The sequence below is a fragment of the Pungitius pungitius genome, chromosome 1 (genome assembly GCF_949316345.1).
Source record: "Pungitius pungitius chromosome 1, fPunPun2.1, whole genome shotgun sequence".
Taxonomy (NCBI): Eukaryota; Metazoa; Chordata; class Actinopteri; order Perciformes; family Gasterosteidae; genus Pungitius; species Pungitius pungitius.
The window spans coordinates 24,643,907-24,649,906 of record NC_084900.1 but is presented as its reverse complement, the minus strand read 5'-3'; the positions used below and the strand labels follow the sequence as shown (position 1 = coordinate 24,649,906).

Sequence of the window (6,000 nt, the reverse complement as noted above, 5' to 3'; positions counted from 1 at the left end):
TAAGATATGATGAGAGTACCCAACACAACCTATAGAGCTGCGTAGGCCGCATAACAAACCCAATGGCTGTTTTTCTAACCTACTCCGGCGTTAAGAAAAGCCCATTCTCGCACCACTGCAGATTTGAACTCTGTAAATGGCCACGGCCGTATAATTAAACGCGTCGTTTTGGCAGGTAAATGTTATTTGAGTATGTGGGGTGTTACCAAAAATGGCAGTATTTCCTGATAGCCGCCGACCCTCCGCCGTGCGTTGTGACGCTGCCGTAACGTGGGGTTTCCCAGACCTGAGTGCAGGGTTACCGCGCCCATCTCTGCTGTTTGATGGCCGGAGGAAGAAGCGACTGAGATCCTGGCGTGAAGGAAGAAAAAAAAGAAGAGGGACGACGACGGTGGGGAAGACGAGAAGGGATTTTTTTTGCTTTGAGTTGGAATTTTCGTTGAAACGGAAGACCGCGCCATACGGAACTGTGCCACGTCTTTCTGGGTGAACACCGACGTATCTCTGCGCCTCTGTGCCGGTGTGTCTCCCCCCCTCGGCGGGTCAAAAACTGGGTTCGGGGAGTGCCGCTCCTCGGTAGCTTAACTAACGCTAGCTAAATCTTAGGCGCCTGGGCGGAGAGAGGGGAGACAAGATTTAGCGGTTTCCAGTCAATGTGATATAAACAACGGATACCCTCGACTGAACGCGGGTAAGGATGTGTATTTAATGTTTGAATGTGCGCCTCTGGAAATGCAGTAAGTGGCTGTGCACTTTGCTAGCTTTTCGAGCGGGGAAGATGAACGAAAGGGGTTAAAAGTGGTAGAGTTAGCGCTAGCTGCCGCTAGCCCGATGCTAGCCTCTTGCTGCTGCCAAGAGAGTGGGTGTGGGTCACTCTGAAAGAAAACTTAACACATTGCGTTAACCCCGTTTCCAAATTCGGCAGGATAATATTTAGCTGGTTTAGTGTGTGATGTTTCCATGCGGCAAGCTGGTGAGGTTAGTCGAAGCCCCGCGTGGGTAAACTAGAAGGTTAACGGTTAGTTGGTGAAGGCTTGCTAGGTTAGCAGCACCCCTCTCCAACGTCCGGGTACCTTCCTGCTTCTCATTGCAAATATCGCTATTTGTTTCAAACTCTAGCCCATCTATACGAACAATATCACAACACGGGGCGCGCTCGAGTTGACGTTAAATCGGAATATCGAGCACACTTATTCCCGAGATGTTGGATCTGTATGTCGGCACACGTTTCACATCTAGTTATTTAACGTTACCAGGTGAGCTAATTTGATGGCACGTTCGCTACTCGGGTCATTGTTGGCCAACCCTTTGGCGAGCTACGATAATGACATAATTACAACTTCTTCTACTTGCGTAGCTCCAACAGACGTGAATATAGTTTGGATTTAGTTACTTCCTCTCGTGGTGTTAAACGTAACGTCATAGCACCATGCGAACACCAGCGAAACGAGTCTAGATGTGGCCACTTCACCAACATATTCTCCCCCACCACCCCCGCTGCTCCACGGCCAGTCCACGCCAGTAGCAGCCTACGTCTGTCTCCCGGTATGGCTGATCTGTGTGTGTGTGTATATGTTGGGTATGGCTGATCTGTGTACGTGTTGCGAACATGGAAGCCAGAACCATTAACACATAACCGTACCCAGCGTGAATACGGACAGTGTTGTTGTCGAGAGCCGTTTAAAAAAAGACCGTTTAACTCCAGCGGTGACTGGTTGGCCTTTTTAATAATGAAGAGTTTTTGGCACATTTCTCAGTCGCAATCTGTTATTTTGACGAACTGTGTTTAAACGAGCTGGTTGACCTAGCAGCGCTCAATCCGGTGAATCGAAACCAACCCACCGGGTGTTGAGGGCTACTTTCAGCCACGGCTAACGTTGCACGGTAACATTCCCCCGCAAGGTCTCCCCCAAAGCACGCAAAACAAAAATGGGAAAGGCGGTCCTGCGATTGTAAGAGCGCACGATGTGTAAAACTAATCTGTATTTACGTCTCTCGCCGAGCGGAAGCGCTGATTTCCAGATCGCAGAGAGGGGGATACGCGCCGCCGTGGACCCGCTGGGGCTTTAGCCATTTTAGTGCCACGAGTGTTATACCCACGTCGCTTAGCGGACACACCGTTCGACCTCAATTTGAACTTCTCTCTTTTAACGATGCGACAACGAGATTGCCTTGTGATAATTGGATTCCCCCAATCTGTTTATCTCGATCACGGGACTGTTTGCAGCGTGAGATGTTTAGCGGCTCCACCGGGCCGGACGAGTTCATGCTCCAGGCCGCTGTATCTGCAGCGAAACGCCGGATCCGGGGTTAGCACACCCGCATAGCGTGTTACGAGCACGAGAGATGAGTTCTGAGATTTGTGTTTTAGTGGTCACGCTGAGCGAGCCCGGAGATGCTTTAGAAACGAGTCGAGACGGCCTGTCGCAGGAAGTCGAGCCGAGCGCCTCTTGCAGCACCCGGGCAACATGCATGTAACGTTCAGGGCCAGCAGACGTGGCTTCCACACAAAGCTTTACCGGAAATATCCCGCTGGCATGACACGTTCGGTGTGTATTAACAGAGCTATTTGTATTTACGGGTTCACACAGATGAATTCATGTCGCCAGCGCGCCCCCTCCCTCCCGCCTCCTCGAATGAATGGGTTCCTGTATTCAGGGCCCAAGCAGCTGCAATGAACAAGATGGCGTTCAAAGCCTTTCTCATCACCGCTTTTTCTGGGACTCAGAGACAGATGCCGAGCATCGGATGAGTTCAGGCTTGGCGGACTAGATTGCTTTGATTTACCCGTCGTAGAAATGTACAGAACGTATCTTGGATTGAAAGGTATTAAGGGCGCATGCGGAATCCTGCACGGATGAGTCCAATATGTGCACCTCAGATCCAGGACAACACGGTGGGGAAGGGGTGTTGACAGAACATTGATATGATGGAACATGGTCAATACATGTATGATTTATGAGAAACATTTGTTAAACATATTTTGATATTAAACCCAATGGCATATTTTTAAGCATCTGTATAAACACCTCAAGGAAGTTGGAAATATTTTTCTCAATCCGGATGAGCACCATCTATTAGATATAACTGGATAGATTAAAAAGATAAATCTGATTTTTAATTGCAAATGCAGTGATTACGATCCATCCTCCGCTTTAAGCGCTGGTTCCCTCCCTCCCCCCACACACTTGAAGCTTTGAATCTAATGGCTTTCTCTTCATCTAGTAATCCACTGTAAATATAAAACGAAGGATATACACACCAGTGGACAGATCATAATCTTTTGACCTTTTTTTATTTGTTTTAATAAGGGAAAACATGTATTGACACCCAAGAGATGCAAGTTATGTCACTCTGCTTTAAACATTGTTTCATTAAATGCCGTGACCTAAACCATACTGACACCCAGAGTGTATTCAACTTTCTGTCCAGTGACCCTGGTGGACAAAGATGGCTAGATTTGCCAGCCTTTCTGAAAAATCTTTTGATGTAGACAGTGATACAAGTTGTGTCGCTTATCTGAAATCCTTAATGGCAGTAATGTGTCTGAAATATATTTGTACACAACCAAGCTTTTCAGTGGGATGAGTGTAAAACACAAGATAATGACCATGTGTTTAGAACCCAAGTCATTGGCCTTTAGTGCGTTCAGGGGTCTTTGTTTTTATCCCACTCATGTGTATGTTTTTTTCTTGTTAATCTGCGAGTGCAGGAAATTAATAGGATTAAAATCTCTGGGGATTTCACTCTTTGGGATTATGTGGATTTGGTCAGTGATAGTGCTGATTTTCCTTCATGTCTGATATGATCCTGCTTTTAACTATGTTCATAAGGCATCTTTAGCTTTTACCAAAATTGACGCGCAAACATTTCAGTGTGAAGTTGTTGGACTGACTGACGGGATTCTCACATTTTGGCCTAGTAATATTCATTAGTTAACTGTCTATTAACATCATAAAAAGCGGATTAATTTCTCTGAGTCTGCCTGTGTTTGTCGGGGGTAATAGTGCAGTGCGCTGTGAAAGAACGATCACACTTTAATAACTGAGGGAAACACTGACTAGATAGAAATATAAGGTAGATGCTAGCTAGCCGCTGTAGCTACACAAGCGGTAGACTATGGTTAGCTGCTGCGAGGACAGTGTCATCAGGCTGCGTAAATAAAGTGTTTCAATTGGCTCAGGAACCGAAATCTGAGTTGCGTTTTGGTACGGTAGGTACCGGTAGTGTAGGAACCAGTGCTATGTTGGTACCGGTTCTCGGTACCCAGTCCTAGTGACAAAGTGAAGAATTGTCAAAGCGAGATACCAAGCCTCATTTGCTTTCCACCATCGCAGAGGACATATATTTTGTTTTTCAGGCAATGGCTGTTCCCCAAACTACTTGAGAACTTTTGTTTGCACTAAATGACAGATGAGGTTCCGTCTCATCCCCGCTTGTCATTCTGGCTGGTCTTTGGAGTCTACCCGAGGGCTTTTCTTTTTTATTTGTGCAGAGTGGGCTTGAACTTTTCACAGACCTTCTTATGGAGCCAGGGCTTTGAGTCAGTGAAACCAGGGATTCGTGACCACTTCAGTTACAGTAATGTTTGATGAATTGTCTTCGTAGACCATCTCAAGTTGAGATTGCCCCACTGAGATGAAACTGCAGCACACTCAAATGGCTTGAGAGTGTGTTGTAGCTCCTCCAGCAGCCTCCACTCCTGAGGTTTGAGGTCAGGGAAATGCTTTTCTCTTTATGTAACTTCCGGGTCTAACAGGGTTGCTTTAACAGTCCAACGTTGCTCTGGGAGGCGGCTGGTCTTGTGGTAAGAGCTTTTCCATCTTCCATCTTGAATTAGCTTGTGTTCCGGCCAGGGATGCCTAAATGTTTTTGTTTCTTTTTTAGCTTTGAGCTTGATTCTTCAGTGCATCATTTATCACTATTTGTGATGTGTGGCTGGCCTCGATGTTACTCGCAGGAATTCAAAACTTCCATGTTTTTGTTTCAATCCAGGATGTGATAATCATCGTGGTGTGTTGCTCTGAGAGTAGAAAATAAGTTAAGCCATAGCTTCTGAGCCTCCTGTATTCATTGATCAAATGTGGCTGTGAATGTGCAGGTGACCAATCAAATATGAAGCAGCGATCAGGCTACGTTGTGACATTGAAGAGTGAAGTAAAACATCGGGTTGGGATTGATTACCTTGACTAATTGTGCCGTGCTGCCAGACGTGATAAACTTTCCTGTCTTTATTGGCACTGCTGTTCTGCACACAAAGTAGTAAACCAAGGACGTAGAGGCATTCCTTCTGTTTGTTGTTAAGCCACAATGGAGCTGCAGACACAGTGACTACATCCCAGTTACGTGAAAGACAGGACAGTTTGATTCTTTTCATTTTGTCTTCATTTTATGCAGCAAAGTGTAAATATACAAATAATAAATTCTGTCACACGGTAGATAAACCACATAAGCTGGTGCCTAATGCAGTTCTGTGTTGCCTGTGCTGCAATCATGACGTCAATAACTCGAGACAACAAGTTTTATTTTACAGTATTCTGTAAACATTTAATATATTGTTAATTGGAAGGAAAAAAATTGCCATGGCATAAACACCCTTTTAACGTTTGATAATTCATCGTTTTGTACTTTTAAAAGGAAAAAAAAAGTACCGGTTTAGGCACCGTATTGGGGGAAAAAGAAAACAATATCCATCCCTAGATAGGTCACAATTATATTATCTGGTAGTTCAATACATGATCTATATAAAAGCCACATACTAAAGCTTTTTTACATATATTCCTGTCTTAAGTAGCCACAGAACAAACTGAAAAGCACTACTTTCTTATTTAATTAGGAACTTCAGTGCAAAACAATGATTTTCTGACCAATTCAAGTATAATTTTATATCATGTCGTTGTGTGTCATGATTTCATCGCAATATGATTGTTTCAAAGACAATACTTTATTGTACTGATCTCCAGCGTTTTCGATCTCCTAAAAGGGAGATGTTTTAAGTTG

At 44.8% G+C, this 6,000-nt stretch overlaps 1 protein-coding gene across 2 annotated transcripts in view; it reads left to right on the top strand.

Annotated features, from left to right (window-relative positions):
- The first annotated feature begins 260 nt into the window (after positions 1 to 260).
- The window catches only part of LOC119221890 (guanine nucleotide-binding protein G(I)/G(S)/G(T) subunit beta-1), a 30,089-nt gene continuing 24,349 nt past the window's right edge, over positions 261 to 6,000 (top strand). The window contains exon 1 of one of the 2 annotated variants that reach the window (XM_037478054.2): positions 261 to 520. The gene's annotated coding sequence lies outside the window, so the exon portion shown is untranslated. Of the gene's footprint in view, positions 692 to 6,000 lie in introns of both variants that reach the window. The other variant, XM_037478053.2, reaches the window with a different exon arrangement.